This window comes from Mus musculus, chromosome 16 (genome assembly GCF_000001635.26).
Source record: "Mus musculus strain C57BL/6J chromosome 16, GRCm38.p6 C57BL/6J".
Classification (NCBI taxonomy): Eukaryota; Metazoa; Chordata; class Mammalia; order Rodentia; family Muridae; genus Mus; species Mus musculus.
In genome coordinates, this window is record NC_000082.6 from 86753619 (window position 1) to 86776054 (window position 22436).

At 37.8% G+C, this 22436-nt stretch overlaps 1 long non-coding RNA gene across 1 annotated transcript in view; it reads right to left on the reverse strand.

The window, feature by feature from the left end:
• Window positions 1-16307: 16307 nt before the first annotated feature.
• The window catches only part of Gm32461 (predicted gene, 32461), a 36588-nt gene continuing 30459 nt past the window's right edge, over window positions 16308-22436 (reverse strand). The window contains exons 5-6 of the long non-coding RNA NR_153789.1: window positions 21260-21404; window positions 16308-16779 (exon numbers count right to left, since the gene is read on the reverse strand). This is a non-coding gene — a long non-coding RNA (predicted gene, 32461). The remainder of the gene's footprint in view (window positions 16780-21259; window positions 21405-22436) is intronic.

Sequence of the window (22436 nt, forward strand, 5' to 3'; positions counted from 1 at the left end):
TATTATTTGTGACTATTGTGAAGGGTGTTGTTTCCCTAATACATTTCTCATCCTGTTTATCTTTGTGCAGAGAAAGGCCACTGATTTGTTGGAGTTGATTTTATATGCAGCTACTTTGCTGAAGTTATCAGGTTTAGGAGTTCTCTGGTGGAATTTTTAGGGTCACTGATATATAATATCATATCATCTGCAAACAGTGATATTTTGACTTCTTCCTTTCCAATTTGTTTCCCCTTGATCTCCTTTTGTTGTCGAATTGCTCTGCTAGGACTTTAAGTACAATATTGAATAGGTAGGGAGAAAGTGGGCAGTCTTCTCTAGTCCCTCATTTAAGTGGGATTGCTTCTAGCTTCTCTCCACTTACTTTGATGTTGGCTACAGGTTTGCTGTATATTGCTTTTATTATGTTTAGGTGTAGGCCTTGAGTTCCTGATCTTTCCATGACTTTTATAATGAAGGGGTGTTGGATATTGTCAAATTCTTTCTCAGCATCTAATGAGATGAACATGTGATTTTTGTCTTTGAGTTTGTTTATATAGTGGATTAAGTTGATGGATTTCCGTATATTAAACCATCCCTGCATCCCTGGGATGAAGCCTACTTGGTCATGATGGATGATCATTTTGATGTGCTCTTGGATTCAGTTTGCGAGGATTTTATTGAGTAATTTTGTATCGATATTCACAAGGGAAATTGGTCTAAAGTTCTCTTTCTTCATTGGATCTTTGTTTGGTTTAGGTATCAGAGTAATTGTGGCTTCATAGAATGAATTGGGGAGAGTACCTTCTGTTTCTATGTTGTGGAATAGTTTGAATAGAGTTGGAATTAGGTCTTCTTTGAAGGTCTGATAGAACTCTGCACTAAACCCATCTGGTCCTGGGCTTTTTTGATTGGGAGACTATTAATGACTGCTTCTATTTCTTTAGGGGAGATGGGACAGTGAAGATCATTAATCTGATCCTGATTTAACTTTGGTAACTGCTATCTGTATAGGAAGTTATCCATTTCATCCAGGTTTTCCAGTTTTGTTGAGTATAGCCTTTTGTAGTAGGATCTGATGATGTTTTGGATTTCCTCAGGATCTGTTGTTATGTCTCTCTTTTCATTTTTGATTTTGTTAATTAGGATACTGTCCCTGTGCATTCTAATTAGTCTGGCTAAGTGTTTATCTATCTTGTTGATTTTCTCAAAGAACCAGCTCCTGGTTTGGTTGATTCTTTGAATATTTCTTTTTGTTTCCACTTGGTTGATTTCAGCTCTATGTTTGATTATTTCCTGCCATCTACTCCTCTTGGGTGAATTTGCTTCCTTTCATTCTAGAGCTTCTAGGCGTGTTGTCAGGCTGCTAATGTGTGCTCTCTCTAGTTTCTTTTTGGAGGCACTCAGGGCTATGAGTTTTCCTCTTAGGACTGCTTTCATTGTGTCACATAAGTTTAGGTATGTTGTGGCTTTATTTTCATTAAACTCTAAAAAGTCTTTAATTTCTTTCTTTATTTCTGCCTTGTCCAAGGTATCATTGAGTAGATATTCAGTTTCCACGTGAATGTTGGCTTTCTATTACTTATGCTGTTATTGAAGATCAGCCTTAGTCTGTGGTGATCTGATAGCATGCATGGGATAATTTCAATATTTTTGTATCTGTTGAGGCCTGTTTTGTGACCAATTATATGGTCAATTTTGGAGGAGATACCACGAGGTGCTGAGAAGAAGGTATATCCTTTTATTTTAGGATAAAATGTTCTGTAGATATCTGTTAAATCCATTTGTTTCATGACTTCTGTTAGTGTCCATGTGTCTCTGTTTAGTTTCTGTTTCCAGGATCTGTCCTTTGGTGAGAGTGGGGTGTTGAAGTCTCCCACTATTATTGTGTAAGGTGCAATGTGTGCTTTGAGCTTTACTAAAGTTTCTTTAATGAATGTGGCTGCCCTTGCATTTGGAGCATAGATATTTAGAATTGAGAGTTCATGTTGGTAGATTTTACCTTTGATGAGTATGAAGTGCCCCTCCTTGTCTTTTTTGATAACTTTGGGTTGGAAGTCGATTTTATTCGATATTAGAATGGGTACTCTAGCTTGTTTCTTCAGACCATTTACTTAGAAAATTGTTTCCAGCCTTTCACTCTGAGGTAGTGTCTGTCTTTATCCCTGAGGTGGGTTTCATGTAAGCAGCAAAATGTTGGGTCCTGTCTGTGTAGCCAGTCTGTTAGTCTATGGGAATTTTATTGGGGAATTTGTCCATTGATGTTAAGAGAAATCAAAGAAAAGTAATTGGTGTTATGTTCAAGCTGTCTCTGGTTGGAGCTTGATCCTCTTGTGATTCTTTTAGCCTCTGTCAGCACTCCTGGGAGTCCAACTCTCTCCTGAGTTCCAGTGGTCAGAGCACTCTCTGCAGGCAAGTTCTCCTCTTTCGGGGCAGGTGTCCTGCAGTCTGGAGCTCTGATCCACCTCCTGAGTTCTGGGGTCAGAGCCCTCCCTGTAGGCCAACTCTCCTCTGGCAAGGAATGTGCCCAGGGGTCTGGGTCTCAGCTCTGTCTCCTGGCTGAGAATGAAAGCCCAATGGGACCCTGAGCAAGAAGCTCTGTTGCTTTTATCGCCTATGTGCTCTGAGGTGATCAGGAGGTGCTGGGTGTGCTAGGGGTCCTGCGGTGTGGAGAGTCCTCTGGTGCCTTAGATGCCCTCAGCCAGGTTTATGCAGAAGATCGTGGGGCTGGCCCTGACCTGAATGGTTCCCAGCCTCTAGTCGGGTGGGGTTCCTTTGTCCCTGTTCCTGCTGGCACAAGACCCTCCATGATTCTTTGGAGCTGATGTTGTGTTCCACTCACAGGTGATTCTCCAGGTGATCCCGAGGTCCTATGGCAAGGAGAGCACTCTGGAGCCCTTAGCGGCCTCTGCTGGCCTCAGAAGGAAGATGGCAGGGGTGGCCCCAACCGGAACAGATCTAATTGGGTTTTTTTCATTGTTAAAATATTAAATCTTCAGCAGTGACATACTTCTATATTATATTTACTCACATGTTTTCTTATGTTGCCATCTTAGTCACAGCAGGCTGATTACTTTAACAACCTCAATTCTTTCTCTTTTTCTTTTTCTTTTTTTCTTTTTCTTTCTTTTTTTTTTTTTTTTTTTTTGAACAGGCTCCATGTTTATTTTTTAATTAGATATTTTCTTTATTTACATTTCAAATGTTATCGCCTTTCCTAGTTTCCCCTCCAAAAATCCCCTATCCTCTGCCCCCTCCCCCTGCTCACCAACCCACCCATTCCTGCTTCCTGGCCCAAGCATAGAAGGTTCACAGGACTAAGGGCCTCTCCTCCCATTGATGACCGACTAGGCCATCCTCAGCTACATATGCAGTTAGAGCCATGAGTCTCTCCCTGTGTTTTCTTTGATTGATGGTTTAGTCCCAGTGAGCTCTAGGGTTACTGGTTAGTTCATATTGTTATTCCTCTTAGGGATCTGCAAGCCCCTTCAGCTCCTTGGGTACTTTCTCTAGTTCCTTCATTGGGGACCCTGTGTTCCATCTAATGAATGACTGTGAGCATCCACTTCTATATTAGTCAGGCACTGGCACAGCCTCTCAGGAGACAGCTATATCAGTCTCATGTCATGGATCTGGAGGATATCATCCTGAGTGAGGTAACCCACTCACAAAAGAACACACATGATATGTGCTCACTGATAAGTGGATATTAGCCTAGAAACTCAGAATACCCAAGATACAATTTGCAAAACACACGAAAATCAAGAAGAAGAAGGAAGACCAAAGTGTGGACACTTCGATCCCTCTTAGAAGAGGGAACAAAATACCCATGGAAGGAGTTACAGAGACAAAGTTCAGAGCAGAGACTCAAGGCATGACCATCCAGAATCTGCCCCACTGGGGGAATCCATCGCATAAACAACCACCAAACCCAGACACTATTTCAGATGCCAACAACCTCAATTCTTATGAGTGTCACACAATCTATCTTTGATTCTCTTTCATGTCATGATCTACAGCACATTAACACTATTAAAAACGGACTTGTGGTTGCAGTCATCCATAATAAGTAGCATCAGTTGGGTGGCTCAGAACACAGAAATGTATTTACTCAACATCCTAAATGTTAGAAGCCCATGATCAAGGGTCATCCTTACCCAGTCCTGATGTGGAGTCTCTTCTTGGATTATGAATGGCTAACTCAGTATGATGGAGAATGTTATGCTTTCATTTTTGTTAGGTAACTCTCCTAGCAAAATGGAAGCCAGCCACCACTCTCACTCCTCCTTCACCACCTCCTTAAAGCCTCATTCCCAAATGAAATCACACTAAAGCAAATTTATGAATATTAATATATGAAAATATATTCAATATTCTCAATGTATGAACTGTGAGCAGGTACAGTTTGGTTCAGAGGAAAAAGCTCCTCTTTGTGCCCTACACTCTAGTAGTGTCCTTATGTTTCATCTTTCTCATAATACCCAAATCTTTTACCTATCAACAATAAAGGTGAAGGACCATAAGATGGCTAGAAAAGTCGGCATCTTTCATGAAAGGATTTTCACTTCTACCCACATTTGAGAATTCAGTCTTAGGGCTACAGTTAATTTCAACAGACTGAGAAGTCTAATGTAGACATAAACTCATGTACAGAAAGCACTGTGAAATTTTATATAAAAGCAGTTTACACCTCTATAAGCAATCCTAACTAAAGACATATTTAATAAATTAACTCTAAACCACTGGGGGAAAAAAGAATTGAGAAAATTTTCCAAATATAAGAACAGTAAAAACTCAATTTAATTTCTATACACTACCAATGAAATTGAATGGAACCAGGAGAAAAGTGTATTTGGGAATGGCAAGCTAGGCAATGAGGAGCTGACTCAGTCAAGAGCATGCTTGCTAGTCAGCATGGAGACTTGAATTAGAATCCACAGAATCCACATACAAAGGCAAGTGTGGCTGGAATTTAACTGCGACTCCTGTTGGTGGAGAGTGTGCAGGAGAATTGTTGCAGCTTGCTATATCTTAGCTACAGGTACAGCAATAGACATTGTCTCAAAAAGATAAAGTGGAGAATGATAGCACATGTCACTTTATGTCCTCTAGTGACAGCCACATGCTCATGCCCATACACATAAGACATACACACAAAGAATGCCAAACTAAAAAAATCTTTTTGGAATGATCGCAATGAAGGAAATTAATCATTATTGTAGTAAATTTAGAGATACTGAAGACTAGTAGCACAAACTAGGGGAGGCTATATATAGCATTTTAAGTCTGCAATAAAAAGAATCCTCCAATAAAACTGAATTACAAGGAAATGGTTATTAAACAGGATAGAATGAGTATAAAAATATAAAGAACCAAAAAGTCTGAAGTATGTGTGGTGGAACAGTTACCCAACTGACAAGTCCTGGATCGAAACAAAGAGAATTTCCTGGGATGGAAGGGATTTCCACAAACTCTCAATACTTTGGAATCTGAAGAAAATTTAGATCACTCAGGGTTAATTGAAATATTTCTTAGTGCTCAAAAACCTGGCAAAGAAAATGGTAGTACAAAAAACAGATCTTTATCTGACAGTGAATATGATGATAACAAATCAAACCAGAAAATAAGGTTGCTGGCAAAGATACTTGGCCAGAGGTGAAGAAATAGCTATTGCCAGAAACAGCAGGGAGCAAAGCTATTCTCCAAGAGATGGAAAGATTCAGGGGTGGACCAGTTGTCACCATCAAATGAAGCAAATGGTAAGTGTCCTCAAATTATAACTGTATTGGAGGTTTTTAATGTTGTTCTTGTTACTTGAGATGATTCTCATTTTGTAGTCCAGTACATGTGGGATCTCACTCTGTAACCCAAGTTAGCCTCAAACTCATAGTAATCAAGATGTTAACCTGAATGGGATGGAGCCACTCAGAAGATGAAGTTCATTAACTACTTCTGTGTATATGTATAACTTATATACCAGATGGTGTGTGTGTGTGTGTGTGCGTGCGTGTGTGTGTGTGTGTGTGTGTATGTGTGTGTGTAAAACACAAGTCTTGGTTTTTGACTTCTTAATATGAAATAATACTTCCTAATGAAAATCAACTTTCATATGTTGGTTTTCAAAATACTGTTGGAAGAATTGTGGAGATTTTCATTGTTTTGCTCAATAGCTTTGCTTCCTCTGGACAAATAAAAACATTCTATAACATTCTCAAAATACAAATAAAATATACTCAAGATGTATCCTCTGAAAGGTAACTACAAAAGTGATTTTATTTATAATAGCAACAAAATACAGACACTTAGAAATAAAGCCTTAAAGGAATATATAGTATGTATTATAAAACTTACTGATTATGGTTGAGGGAAACATTGAAATAATTTTCACAAAACAATCCTTATTTGGTTTAGAAGGCAACATTAAAAATGGCAATGCACTCTGTGATAGAGATATTTTTTTCTCCATTAATTAATTAATTAATTAATTCACATCACATTTGTAGCCTTCACCCTCCTCCCATTCCCTTCGCCATTACACTATTCCCCATTACACTATTCCCCTCACCTCTGCAGTTTTAATTTTAAATCTGACACAACTATAAATCACCTGGGAAATGAGTCTCAGTGAGTAGTAGTCTAGATAAATTTGTCCTGTGGGTATGTCCTGTGGATTCTCTGGATTACTTTACTTGATTTTGGAAGGCGCAGGCTGACAATGAACAAAGCCACTGTGTAGGTTTAGCTCTAGACAGTATAAGAGAAGAGAAAGCTCGCTCAGCAGTAAGCATGTTTGCCATTATTTCTGTCATTCATTTTCGATGTAGCTATCACTCCCTTGCAATGACAGACTATAACCTGCATTTGTAAGCTAAAATAAGCTCTCCTCTATGTTGATTTTTTTTTGTCAGAGTGTTTTACCAGAGCAATAGAAATGAAACTAAAACATACTCCAAACTTGTCTTGAGATTCAATACAATGTCTGTAAAGAGGCAGGTGTCTGTTTTACACAAGATGTCTTCTAAATGTGATTGGTACTTAACTATAATTCTGCTGTGCTTGCCAGTATCTTGAATAATCTGTATAACAACTTAGAGTTTAGGCTATATAACAAGACCTCATAACATAAATAATTATATGGTGATATGAAAATTCATATAGAAAGTCAAAATAATCTAAAATTGTCTTTGAAAAGAGCAAAGTGTTTAAAAATCTCACACCACAGTCTGAAAACTTATTGTAAAGCTATGAAAATCCAAACTAGTGCTGGCATAGAACAGAAAATACATTAACAAAACCAGACTTAGCACCCAGATAGAAGCTTTGAAATTGAGTCATCAAATTTTACCCAGGGCATAGATATATTCCAGTGCAAGAAATAATCATAATTTCAACCAATGTTGACAGGATAGAAAGATGCTCACATGCAAGAGAATGATCTTGAATATCTCTGTGTTTCAAACAAAAATATTGAGTTAAATATAAAACTTTCACAGTATTAGAAGAAAACACATATCCTTCTCCTGACCTTTAGGTAAGATTTTTCTTATGTCTGACACCCACAAAAGAAGCAACGTAATTTTAAGGTTTTCTAATTGAAACTTAAGTTGTGTCAAAAAACACAATCAAGAAAATGAAAATAAGGATTGGAGACAGAGGTTGAGTGAACATATGTTCTTTCAGGAAAATCATGCTTTGCTCCAAACATCTATGTGATGGCTTGGAAGCATCTCTAACTCCAATTTGTGTGATGTGGTGTTCTTATCTCACCTCAACAGACATCAGGCACAAACGTGGTACACAAATATGCATACAGACAAACACCCAGACACATAAAATAAAAATAAATAATTTTTAAAGGAAACTAGAAATGAAAGCTACCAGAGGGATACAATAATGACAAACAGTACATATATCCCATAATGTGTAAATTCACTCCCTAGTGCATACTATAAAGCCAGCATCATGTTGGTATCACTAACATGGACATTTTTTTTAATTAGGAATTTTCCTCGTTTACATTTTCAATGCTATCCCAAAGGTCCCCCATACCCACCCCCCCCACCCCCCACCCACCCATTCCCACTTTTTGGCCATGGCATTCCCCTGTACTGGGGCATATAAAGTTTGCAAGTCCAATGGGCCTCTCTTTGCAGTGATGGCTGACTAGGCCATCTTTTGATACATATGCAGCTAGAGACAAGAGCTTCGGGGTACTGGTTAGTTCATATTGTTGTTCTACCTAAAGGGTTGCAGATCCCTTTAGCTCCTTGGGTAATTTCTCTAGCTCCTCCATTGGGGGCCGTGTGACCCATCCAATAGCTGACTGTGATCATCCACTTCTGTGTTTGCTAGGCCCCGGCCTAGTCTCACAAGAGAGAGCTATAAACTTTACATTCAATAACTCATTGGGATATAAATAAAAATATCCTCAAAATGTCTGAGCAAAATCATTCTTACCAACAGTTAAAATTATTGTAACACAAAGCTGGCAAGAGTTTACAATGCAGCTGCAACTCTGGAAAGCTGTTTGGCAATTCTTCAATATGCAAAACTAACCATGTGCCCTATCAATCCTAGTCATATAAGTACATCCCAAAAGAAATAAAAATGCATGTCCAAAAGCATGTGATCTAATGTATACAGCGGCATTGGCATTATCCATCAGGGTCTAAATGTGAGATTATCACAGATGTTCATCAACTAGTGAATGAATAGACAAAACTACACGTGCACATGTGACGAAATACTATTCAGCAATAAAAAGAACTAATGGACTGATTCATGACATCATGTGGTTGAACCTGGAAAATGTTATGTTAAATGAAGGAAGTAATTCAGGAAATGTGGATATATATGTGTGTGTGTGTGTGTGTGTGTGTGTGTGTCTGTGTCTGTGTGTGTGTGTGTCTGTGTGTGTGTGTGTGTGTTTTCTTAATCTGTGTCTATGTGTCTGTGTGTGTCTGTGTGTGTCTGTGTGTGTCTGTGTGTGTTTTCTTAGCATGGAGAACTTGAGGCATAGTGGCTTAGAATCCCAGGAGACTAAGACAGGGAGATCTCTGAGTTCAAGGTCATATGGGACAAAGCATGGTTGGCACACACCTTTAATCTGGGCCACACCTTCTGCTGGAGATCTATGTAAGGACATTGGAAGAAGGAAGACTCTTCTTTGCCTGCTTGCCTTGTAGGACTGAGCAACTGCTAGATCCTTGCACTTCCATTCACAGATGCTGCTGTCCGTTGTTGGGGAGTTGGACTATAGACTGTAAGTCATCAACAAATTCCCTTACTATATAGAGATTATCCATAAATTCTGTAACTCTAGAGAATCCTGACTAATACAACACAGTTTACTTATATCACATAGATAAGGAATTCCACAGAGACAGGAAGTGGATCAGTGGTTGCATGTGGTTCAGGGGATGGAGTGACTGAAAAACAGCCTATCACTAACAAAGGGCTTACTTGGGGGAGATGAGAATTTTATACTTACAATTTATATATCCACACATAAAAACAAATTGAGAGAGAAAGGTCAGGAAAAAAAACTTACTCTTCCATTGATGACAATTTGATAAGCTTTATGATTAAGGTTTTTATTCTACTAGTCAGGAAGGCCTGATTTATATAAAAGAGTTTCAACCTCATGTTAGGCCCAGGTTTGTATTAGTAAGCAAATGAGAATATCTTGTCAATTTTATTTAACCTTATGCTTGTTTTTAAATATAACTATTCAAAAATGTATGCCACTTACAAATATAAATTTATGTGTAAACAAGTTTACCAAACAAAGAACGACTGTGGTTTTAGTACATGCAATGTAGCAAACATGTATATTTATATTTGAACTTACTATGTAGATGGCATTTCCTACCACTTCATGCAATGTAGTAAATATGTGTATTTATACTTGGATTTACCATATAGATTGCCTTTCATACCACTTCATATGTTTTCCTTAAAATTCTTGAGCCAGAGATTGCATGTGATATTTTTATTTCTCTGTAAGAAGGCAGAGTGAGTGTAATTCGATGATTTATCTAAAGCCACCTTGTGAAGTTTTGGTGGGTATGATTAGGGGTTGAGGGAGTGTACTTGATCCCCTCAGATCCTTAAGACCTGTATTTGTTCTTCTGTGGGTTTGCATTTTATATAAAGTTACATCTTCTCAAACTCTTGCCATTACAGGTGGAGGCCTAAATGATTAACTTGAACCAATTTGTGGCAGGCAACAAAAGGGATAAACCATGCCTCTCTGCCCCCTCTACTTCATGCTATTGTAGTTTTACTCCATAGCTCCAATTGCATCTTAAGGCTCACCTCTGAAATTTCCAGCCATGAGTCTACTATAACTCTGTGTCTAGAACACCTGTTCTGGTTGTTTTGTCTATAGGTGGGTGATAACTTTTTTATCTGCTGATTTCCAAAGGACCCTCACTCCTTTATTCTAATCGATTCCTATAACAAGTAACTTCCATTTTAATAATTTTAAATTATTTTCATCTTCTGTCTAGATGCTAATTGCTATTTTATATGATCAGTGATGTTTTAATCTGTAAAATCATTAAGCCCGAACCAATTTGTTATTGATTAAATATTTTCACCATTTGCCTAGAATGAGTCATAACTTTGAATGTTGATGGTCCTTCATATACAACTGACATAAAATATATTTGCTAACTTTACTTGTATTCCCTATATTTGAATTCCTAAAATTTGCCTATAGGCTCTTTCAACTACAGTACGAGAAATAGTACAATGAAAAAAAAATTACTGATTACCAGTTAAAATGAAAGAAATAGAATAGACTTCCTGTGCAGCTCTGAAGAATTTCATGACCGCAGCATTCTTTATCTTCAGCTCTGACCAAACAGGAGAGTTCACCTGACACTGGAGTCTTTAAGAAATAGCATGGGCTAGGACCATGCCTGGGCTGCCATAGAGTTCCTGATAAACATGAAAAACTGAAATTTTAAAACAATGAGAATTTGGGGAACAGTGAAACAGATTTCAGCTGTGAAATTTGTTGGTATGCAACTAATTATTTTGGATGACAAGATTTTAAAAATCATTTTTATAAGTACATGTGCGTGTAGTATGTATAGATAGCTATGAAATGTATATAACTCATATATGTCATTAGATCATTCCATTGGAGTATACTTTTCTAAGATCTTTATATTTTACACTTCAGAAATTTCAAACAAAACAGTGAGTCCAGACTTTAGTGTTTAAGGGGTGAGTGTGTTTATAGTTCGGGAGCAAATCTACAGATACAATCAGAAATAAATAAATTCTGATGACCCACTAACTCCTGACCTCTTTCCAGTCCACACTTGCCCAGGTCTCCAGCAACACCTTTCTACTCTCAAATGCTATGGAGGCAACTGTGTCAGATTGTAGATGTAATTAAGATCATGAACTACTTGTAATGTTATTGCTGTTGTTGTTATTATTGTTGTTAACATAATCATTAATTCAAACCATTTTGTCACATATAGCTGCTTGTTTTTACAGCTACATACTATTTTGTGTACTACATCATCTTTACCCATCAATCAATTCATAAACCCTTAGGATGTTTTGATTTCTTCTTTATAAAATAGTTCATTTAAAAGTATTTGTAAAATGTTCAATTAACATGAAATCAGTGTCAAAGGATATTAAAGTAGCTCAAGTGATGTCAACTGTGCTGTTTTTCATCTTTTACAATGCTAGGTGCTTCAGATGAGCTGATAACTCTGAAAAAATTAGCAGATTATACAACCTCTTTAAGTATTCCTTCCTAAATAAAGTAGATTAGCATTCAACGATCCCGATCAGAGTCATTCTTATGCCTTGACTTCTTGTACTCTTTCAAATTGTTTGTAAAGACCTTCTATACAAACATCACAGGAAATCATTGATACATGCGTGCATATGCACACACACACACACAGACACACACACACACAAGACTAAAGGGTGTGGATAAACAAGGTTACATTGTCTCTAAGGCTATGGAGAAAGAGATGGGACAATGGAGAGCTTGGGAGCAAGTCTACAGATACAGAAATCAGTTTCACACAAGAAAGGGCAGCAATGTAGGAAAGGGAAGGGTACAAAGTGATTGCAGAATCTTCCCTAAAATGAATGCTTTGAGGCAATTTCAATATCTGAATAACAAAAAGATTGTTAGCAGTAAATAGGACACTAAAAAAAAATCAATTATTCATGTAAAACAACTACAGCTGACTTCCACATTATTGAAGGAAATGTATTTGTCTGCTTCACTCCAAGTGTACATTATTTTTAAAGGAATGTTACAGAATTCAGCCAGAATGGAACATGAGAGAACATTATGTAAAAATCACTTCTTGTTTCAAATCTCTCAAAATCCCTGAGCCCTGTATCAGTACAGGCTCCTTACGAGGATGGAGTTCGGAACAATGTATAAAGCACAAGCGTTTGCTGTAACGATAGTCATTCTTGATTCACATTTTCATAACATCCTATTGTAATGTCCCTACCATGTTTATGCTGAAACACAACAAGGCTCTGTCAGGGATCCAACAAATGTGAAGGAGTTGGAGTCAATGTGGAATTCTCGATGTTAATATTTCCTTTCTGACCAAATGAGCTCCACATGTTTTCTGCTGCGACGAATCTCCTTCCTGTGGAATTAGGCATGCTCTGACTCATTCTTTATTTTTTGAGCACAACAATTTAATCCAGAGTAGTCCTCATTTCACATAGCCTGGGGCTCTTGGTTCATCGCTGTCTGCTGGCATTAGTGCTAAGCTACAGGGCAAAGGTGTGGAATTATAAGAGAAAGGTTCTCAGTACCCAGGTGCAGGCAAAAAAGCCTTGGCCAGTGACCTGCTAGAGAAAGGCTGTAGGTAGCCTGAGTCTGAAGAGAAAACACTGCTCAGATATCTGTTGATCTGTAGGTGTGATGAAATGCTCCAGAACAAATTTATGACATTTACATTAGACCTTTGGATTTAAATACGATGTGGCTAAATCTAAACAGCAATAAAGTGGAGCATGGAACTCCAGTGTGAATGTAAGGAGATGGTCATGAAGCTAAGGAATAACGGCAGAGATTCAAAACTAGCTCTTCAGGCCAAGAACTGGGTCTGAACCTTTTCACTACTCCTTCTAAAGCAGGTTGTTGCATAGGACATGAGAGCACAGATTAAAACATGAATAATGTTTTAATTACAGGTCAGAAAACTCAAGTGATTGTTAAGTCAGCAAAGCTGAGATAGCAACAGCTTCATCTACAACCAGCTCAGGTCTCAGTATCCTTTATCCTAGGCCTATCATTGTCTCCATCACTTCGATCACTCATGAGAACTAGATGCAGCCCATCACAGAACTCTGTAGAGTTTATAATAGTGAGCAAATATGGCACTAAGCAGAAAGTGAAAGACAGTAGGTATTTAAAGGACTGAATCATGCATTTTTATTTTTGTTGCCACCCTATCTAACGTGGTGTTCCAAGCATGATGATCCAGGCTGTGACCTACAGACTGTCTAGGTTTCTCTATTTCTATTTTCTTGTGAGTCACAATCACTGAAGAGGCCTGGTGCACGACAGGATTACATTGACAATTTGAAGAGCTTGTATGCCAGATAATGGAAGGGTAGTAAATGGCTGAGTGCAAGAGTGGGGAAAATGTCTTTGTGATTGGGAGGCTCATCAAGAAGTTCTTATGGGGTTCCCACACCAAACAACAACCTGATAGGCTGATGCTTTTGTTTCTATCAAATTTCAGAAATCGAAACCAAATGTGAGCAGAGCTAGCAAAACTTGAAAGCACATGTACAACATGTGACCCTGGGGGCCAGGAAAGTTTTTCAGAACCCTATGCTATCGGAGTTGCAGTGTGAGTGTGAGACACCAGATGTGGGTGCAGGAAAGAGAACCCAAGTCTGGAAAAGAAACCAGTGCCTTTCTCTTCTCTCTCACACATCTCTTCTCTTTCTCAGGCCCCAGCAGACATGTATATTTTGTTTTCTTCCAACTTATTAATCAGAAACTTCAAAACACAGAGACAACAAATCTAGAAACATTCCTTTTTGTTTGTTTGCTTGTTTTCTAATTCAATAACTCTTTTTATTAGATATTTTTTATTTACATTTCAAATGTTGTCCCCTTTCCTAGTTTTCTCTCTGAAAATCCCCTATCCCCTCCCCCCTACCCCTGCTCCTCAACTCACCCACTCCCACTTTCTAGCCCTGGCATTCCCCTACACTGGGGCATAGAACCTTCACAGGACCAAGGGCCTCTCCTCCCATTGATGACCAAGTAGGCCATCCTCTGAAACGTATGCAGCTAGAGCCATGGGTGCCACCATGTGTTTTCTTTGATTGTTGGTTTAGTTCCAGGGAGCTCGGGGGGTACTGGTTAGTTCATATTGTTATTCCTCCTATGGGGCTGCAAACCCCTTCAGCTTCTTGGGTATTTTCTCTAGCTCCTTCATTGGGGACCCTGTGCTCCGTCCAATGATTTTTACCACGTCAAAGCCCTTAGGGGTTATTTCAGACATTTCTGTCAGCACATGGGGATGTTCTAGTATAACACAGGTCACCAGACATTTTTATGAATATAAATGCTTTCCATGGTTTATGCAATTAAAAATAAATTGGCAAAATAGATGTTCAGTTACTTAAAAGATTAGTATGAAATAGGAATATTTCATGTATTTATTTTTATATATTCCAAAAATATTTCCAATGTTAAGGAAGTCAGATGAAACAAAATCTAAAACAAATGTAAATCATAAACTAAAATGAGTTCCATCGAAAATATTTCCTGATCTATTTAGCTTTTTAAAATCAAAATTCTTATCTAACTTTATGCATTTCTGTCTGTGATTGTGGTTATTTTCCATAGCCCTATGGCAGCCTTAAAACTATTCTCAAAATGCCTTTCAGTCGAGTTTTATGCTTCGACTAATGAAGTTCACAGATGTTGCAAAGGAAGCCCTGTTGGAATCAACCCAAATCTAAATAAATAAAAATCCCTTCCATTACTGTGTTGCATGATGGTTGTACCATATCCATTTCTTCAAGCCACAGCTTTACCTAGAAACACTCAGGGGATGTGATTGTCATTTTCTACCAGTGCTAACAGCTGATCATGTGACCAATGCTCATCCCTCATTCAAAGGCAGTTATTGTCGTCGGATACAATTATATAAAACTAATTTCCCTATGGTCAAGGTAATGAAGGAACTTAATGAAACCCTCATTCTGCTGGCCAACCTGCATCATAAACGCAAGGCCTCATACCCTATCCTGATGTAGGGAGGTAAGGTGAACACACTGTTGGGAGGAGGACACTCAAATGAATGATTGTCTCATCTGAACACTGACGATGTGACACTGAAACATCCTGAGAATTGCAGGAACTACTGTCTCTCCCCCGGGGCCTGTCTGTGGAGTAGGAAAAGCAAAATGAAACTGTGTCCTTACCTTTGATCACAAGTGTGTACCCATGACACTTCTGAAATCATGAATTACTACACAATGCCATCCAATAAACCCCGTATGGACTTTACACTTAGAATCCTGAGTCATAACATCAGTATCTGTAAGTACATTACACAGGTCAAGTCCAGAGAATCAAATCACTGAAGAAGATGTTTATGCTATTTTTTAAGTGTAGAAAGCCAAATTCCCAAAAGACAGTATTTTTAGGTTCAAATTTGTTTTATAGGAAACAGAAAAATTATAGTGGTGTTATTCTGATTAAAAAGAGCTGTGTGCATGATTCACTATAGCTGGCAGATATCCCTCATGAGCGACCCAGTGTGACCCCTTGAGTATTTATTCAAATTAATGTAACAGAACTAAGGGGTTTTGTTTTTGTTTATTTGTTTGTTTTTACTTTTTGGAGAAAGTTTTTGCTATGTATTTTCTTAAATCAGGAACTATAGTGAGCTCAGGCAGTAGACAGCGAGCAAGCAACATCCTCCCTGTCTTCTCCTTCAGTTCCTTCTTCCATGGTTTCTACCTTCAGTTTTTGACCTGATTCCCCTCTGTGACAGACTGTTACCTCAGAGTGCAAGATGAACAAACCCTGTCTTACCATATGTTTGCTAAGTGGTTATTTTTATGTGTGTCAGTGTATGTGTGTATATATATGTTGGTGTCTGTGTATGCATCTGTGGTGTGTGCCTGTGTCTGTGTTTGTCCATGTAGGTGTGTGTTTACACATTACTGTGTGCAGATGTGTGTCTGTATGTGTATCTCTGTATGAGTTCCACACTTTCTCTTTATATAGCTGTATCCTGATGATCCCTTACATTAGTTCCATAAATTTGCTACTTAGCCATTGGGAAAGTGGTTCAGTGGAAATATTATGCAGTTATCTGTGTGATTCATTCACTGGGCATCTTTCAGTTAAACACTTATTTGGATCATATTGTAGTTATTTTAATTTTCTAAAGAATTGCTATACTGATTTCCATATTGGGGATCAGTTTTATTCTTGACCCATCAGTAATAAGCCTTCCATACTGCAATACTTAACAGAGTATTTTCTACATAAATAAAACTTTATGTAAGCCATAATGCATTGCCCAGTATGGAAGCTGATCTTTTGACAACTCACATGCCCACCAAAAAGACGAGGCTGACAATAGAGATGTTCCCTGATATTTATAGTATAATTATTACATTATAATATTAAAAATTTTAATACAAAGAGAAAAATTTTATTTCTTTTCTTATGTTCCTGCCTTGTGACCTTTGGAGTTCTTGATTTCTTGTCTTTCCTCTTTCTTCTTTCATCTTACTCCAAGTTTCTTTTTCCTGTAAATAAACATAAGAGAAGACAGACATTACTTCAGTTGACTGTGCATGCATGGCAATCAAAGACCAGAGTCTCTCATGATGAAGATCATCCAACTTGATGTCCATATCATGTTAGCCCACATGGGATGATGCAGGCTACAGAAGATGAACTCTAGGACTCCCCTGTGTCCTTAGGCTAACCATAAGGCTGTGATACTAACAGATGTCTCTACTTGGGCAACAATTCTAATTTAGTCTCCATCCCGAAACTTCAGTACCATAGAAACATAAGTTCTTAATCCTGTGTGAGCATTAACTTCCTCATCTCTAAAGCAAGATTATTTTATGGTAGTGTAAGTTAATGACCACCATAAAAATTCTAAATATCAGAGAAAGTATTTTTGTGTTGTTTTTCTCTGTTTTTTATTTGTTTGTTTTAATGACACAGTGACAGTTGTGTCATAATCTCTTGAAAGTGTATCTTCCAGAGTGTAGATACAATGTGACTACCCTTCTTCCTGTTTCCTACCTTTCCTATCATGATTGACTATATCCACCCCAGGAACTGTAAGCCAAAATAAAGAGAAGGGATTCAAAAAAGAAAGAAAAGAAAAGAAAAGAAAAGAAAAGAAAAGAAAAGAAAAGAAAAGAAAAGAAAAGAAAAGAAAAGAAAAGAAAAGAAAGGGAGGGGAGGGGAGGGGAGAGGGGGAAGGGGAGGGGGAGGGGGATGGGAGGGGGACAGGAAAGGAAAGGAAAGGAAAGGAAAGGAAAGGAAAGGAAAGGAAAGAAAAGAAAAGAAAAGAAAAGAAAAGAAAAAAGAAAAGAAAAGAAAAGAAAAGAAAAGTGTATCTTTCGTGTGCAAGCAATGAAAAGAATGAAATTCTGTTCTCCGATGATAAATCTCACATTGATGAAGACTTAATCTGACTGGCTACTAGCATCTCATAAATGTTTTAGGGAATGTGGAAATATTTTTGAATTGTCTCTCTTTAAAATTTTGAAGTGTATGAATGTATCTATGAGTGAATTTCATGTGTTCTACTTACATGCAAAGGACTATGAATGCCAAAAAGGGCACTAGAAGAGGAATCACAAGTGATTTTGAGCTGCCCAATCTGTGGGTATGAGAACCCAACCTGTGAACTTGGTAGGAGCAGTAAGTGCTTTCAAACATAGTGAATTCTGAAGGTGTTCTAGTCATTTTCCTATATAAATATCAAGTTGGATATCTTAGGAAAAAATAGAGCAGGAATATAGACTCATATACACATGATAAATGCTTCCCTGTTCTATACCTAAGAGATCCCATTTGGCTGGGAAATGGAGGCCTCTGGCTTTTTCTTTAAGTCTGAAAGGTATACCTTAAACACTATGTTAGCAATAAGAGCTTCAAATTTTAAACATGAATATTATTTAAATATAAATATTAAATGTATAAGGCTGCTACTGCATACTTGAATAGAAAAAAAACGTGGCTTGCATCTTTACATCTAGCCTATCAGAGTATGAGAGAAAGAGAAAAGCCACTACAATTTAAGACTTGCCAACTCTGCTTTACAATTCTGCAGCATGGTATGGAAAAGTGAGTGGCACTGGGAAATACTAGACCTGAACTCATCTTGAAGCAAGGAACGGTTATTTCAAACAGTGGGAAGGTCCACTAGCAATTATATCCCAGTAGTATCTCTTATCTTATAGAATCAGACTAATTTCACTCCTGAGATGTGGGCTAGGGAGAGAAAAATGGGTTGGGAGAGATAGGTGAGCATACGTAAGTCATACTTTGGAGTAACTATCTATAAGCCTTGTCTCTAGAAGATTTGATGCTGGAATAATTCATTATCCTCTCACATCATTATTTGGCAATTTATAAGTATGTAAGGGAATAGCCAGTAAACTCAAAGCATTTTGTATGAGCTCTACTATGTGGCAAGAACTCATTTCTATTGAATAGTGTGAAAACTGAAGTTAATTGATGTGTTGAAGTTCAGAATAGACTTCAACTAGCAAGAACTAAATTAGACAATCACAGAAACTAATATTGTCACATATATGGAAAGTGAGCTCATAAGTGTATAAGTATCCTTTATATAGTAGATGTATTGTTTTCTCTGTCTTCAAGGCTTACTGAGAATAAACTCACCCTTTCTAGTTCATTCTGGGTTCTTGCTGGTTGGTTGAGCTCAGCTGTTCTGGCTCAAACTCCTCTCCAAGCTAGATTCAACCTAGCTTCTCTCAGCTTCTCACTCAATTTCTCTGCTTGGCCTCAAACTAACTCTGTCAATTTTCCTAGTTTCCTGGGCACTTATTCTATGGCTTCAGCTGCCTATGCTGACCTGCACTGAACTGGATAAACTCGGGAAGCAACTCAACTCCAGTTCACTGCATTCCCTGCACTGACTCCCAACTGACTCACTCTTCCTCCCTGTGCAGCTCTTAGACAGCTTCTCTTTCCTGTATTGTTCAGCTCAAGAGAACAGACTGTATCCAATCTCTGAATCATTCTGTCAGATTGTTCTCTGACTAATCATTTTGTCTGCCCCTTAATCAGACACCAGCTTTAGACATCTAATTAGATAAACTAATTTTACCTTAAATGTGTTTACCAAGGGCACCTCTATATTTTGCATACATGTATGGAAATGGGACAATAAGCCAATGTATGGAGCCACTTGCCTCTTATCCAGCTTTCCAGAGGTTGATGCAGGAGGACTGTAACATTTTAGTTCACTGTGACTATATAGCAAAAATTGTCTTCAAAATTAAGAAAATATAAAAATGAAACCCAGTAACCTCTAGATTTAAACTATATTATTAGGGTTGATTGTTTTTCTATTGTTATTGATATCCAGCTTTAATCCAAGGTGGTCAGATAGGATGCACACTGTTATTTCTTTTTTATATATTTTTGAGATTTTTTTGTCTTTAGATGTAGTCAATTTTGGATAAATTTATAGAAATTGTTAACTAACTCCTTCAGTGTGTTTTCTGGCTTCTACTTGAGCACACACACATAAATGTAAGCAAATAAATAACATAAGAAGCTCTTAGGATCCCCAAACAGTGTTATATCATACTTTGGCCAGTGAGATTTAAACTTTAAGAACATAGAATGTGACTTCCTATAAAGTCAACAAGAAAGGGAATATCATCCGGCATTTGCACGGCAGCCTTTGAGTATAGACCATTCCTCTCTTCCCTTTGCCTGCTTCAGGATATGCTGAAGTGGAGATGTTTGTTAATTATTGACCCAAAAATTAAAACTGGTCGTTTCTCAGACTAGCTTGAATACTGCTCCCGCTGGCTTTAGCTATGGTGGTGGAAGGACTACAGCTTTCATTTCGGCTCTTTCTTTTCTTTTTTTTTTAATATTTTTATTATGTACTTTCCTCATTTACATTTCCAATGCTATCCCAAAAGTCCCCCATACCCACCCACTCCAACTTTTTGGCCCTGGTATTCCCCTGTACTGGGGCATACAAAGCTTACAAGTCCAATGGGCCTCTCTTTCCAGTAATGGCCGACTAAGCCATCTTTTGATACATATGCAGCTAGAGTCAAGAGCTCCGGGGTACTGGTTAGTTCATAATGTTGTTCTACCTATAGGGTTGCAGATCCCTTTAGCTCCTTGGGTACTTTTTCTAGCTCCTACATTGGAGCCCTGTGATCACTGACTGTGAGCATCCACTTCTGTGTTTGCTAGGCCCCGGCATAGTCTCACAAGAGACAGCTACATCTGGGTCCTTTCGATAAAATCTTGTTAGTGTGTGCAATGGTGTCAGCGTTTGGAAACTGCTAGTGGGATGGATCCCCGGATATGGCAGTCTCTAGATGATCCATCCTTTCGTCACAGCTCCAAACTTTGTCCCAGGAACTTAGGATACCCAAGATAAAAGATACAATTTGCTAAACGCATGAAACTCAAGAAGAACGAAGACCAAAGTGTGGACACTTTGCCCCTTCTTAGAATTGGGAACAAAACACCCATTCCCACTCTCTCTTATCTGGTGTTACTTCCACACTCTAATCAAGCTTTTAAAAGTAGAGTTTATTTTGGTTTATTTAGAATATCTTCCTCATCTTTGAGTTGTATGTAAAACTTACATAATCAACTACACAATGAAGTGGTATCATTACTTTCTCTAACTTAGTCTTTCAACACTTAATTATTTTCAGGAATGATGTGTAGTTTTCACAGAATTAATTCAAGCTGAGATATATTTTACTTTCAAATGTCAATTTGGGGGAAAGTTTTGTATGTTATTCAATATGTAATGATGACCATAAGTAATACAAAGAGCTGCTTTTCTAGTTCAGTTTTCAAACATAGTCATTAGCACCTAGTGATGTTTCCTTTGGAGAAATGGAGTGTATGGGTGACATGAAACCTAACATTTACACATGATCACTGAGTGATGACTGTAACACTGGGAGGAAGCTAACTGAAGCTCAAACATTTCAAGGAAGCACTGCAGAGAAAGTATGTTGTTTTATTTACCTTGAAGTCTTCCGTTTGAGAAGACTGACCATTGTGACTCAAGCAATGTAAAATGTAGCTTGCTCTTTGCCAAAAGACAGCCTGAGAAATGATTATCAACCCAGCAGTGGTAATGATTCAATCTTCTAATTGCTTCAAGTGCTTTCTGGAGAGATGTGGAGGGTAAATTAGAAATATTACTCTGTTCTATGTATTCTTGCACATGAAACTCTACTCAATATTATAGGTAAATAATTATAAAAATAGGTATAGGCCATCTTCCCCTTTCCTCCCTCCAGCCTCTCCCTAATGTTCCAACTCTCAAATTGAGAGCTTATCTCTCTGCCCCCATCTCTCTCTTATAGACAGATAGATAGATAGATAGATAGATAGATAGATAGATAGATAGATAGATAGATAGATAGATAGATAGATATGGTTCTTATTATGGTTATAATATATAATATACAGTTTAATATATACAAACCTATCACATTAATATACATATACACACATACATATACATATGCACATATACGTATACATATATTTAAACATACACAAATATATAAATACAACCTGGTAAGTCCACTGTTTGCATGTTATAGGGCTAATTACTCTGTATTTGACAGCCAAATAAAACAATAAAAGTATTGTCAATGCACTTGGTTGTCTCTCATAAGTTGAAGGTAAGTCTCTACTGCTAAAGACAGTGCACATTTAGGACCCAGGACCTTAGTGATTACAGCTCAATCTAACTTAAAATCCTGCAGTCTAGCTTTCACATTTCCCCATTAGCAGAAGGTACTATACAAGCTGCCAAGGGAGAGAAGAAATTACTAGTCTACCAATCTGTGACACCTATGAACCACAACAGTGACCAACAAGGAATCCCTAATCATAAACTAGTGTCCCTTACATGGTGGTAACCAAAACCTCCCTAATTGGACTTAAGACCCACATCAATAGAAGGGAAACTGTACTAGAAACCACACAATGTTTCTGTAGAGCCATCTGAATTAGGAATCAGAAATGATCATGGGTGAAAGAGTTTCTTCTGTCTCCCTAAGCTTTCCCTGAATAATTGTTCCTTACTTTTCAAAATCATCAGTAGTTTTGTAATACTCAAAGAATTGTGAAAGAAACATGTAAGAAATGCAATGTAAAATGATATGTATTGGGAATAAAACATACACAG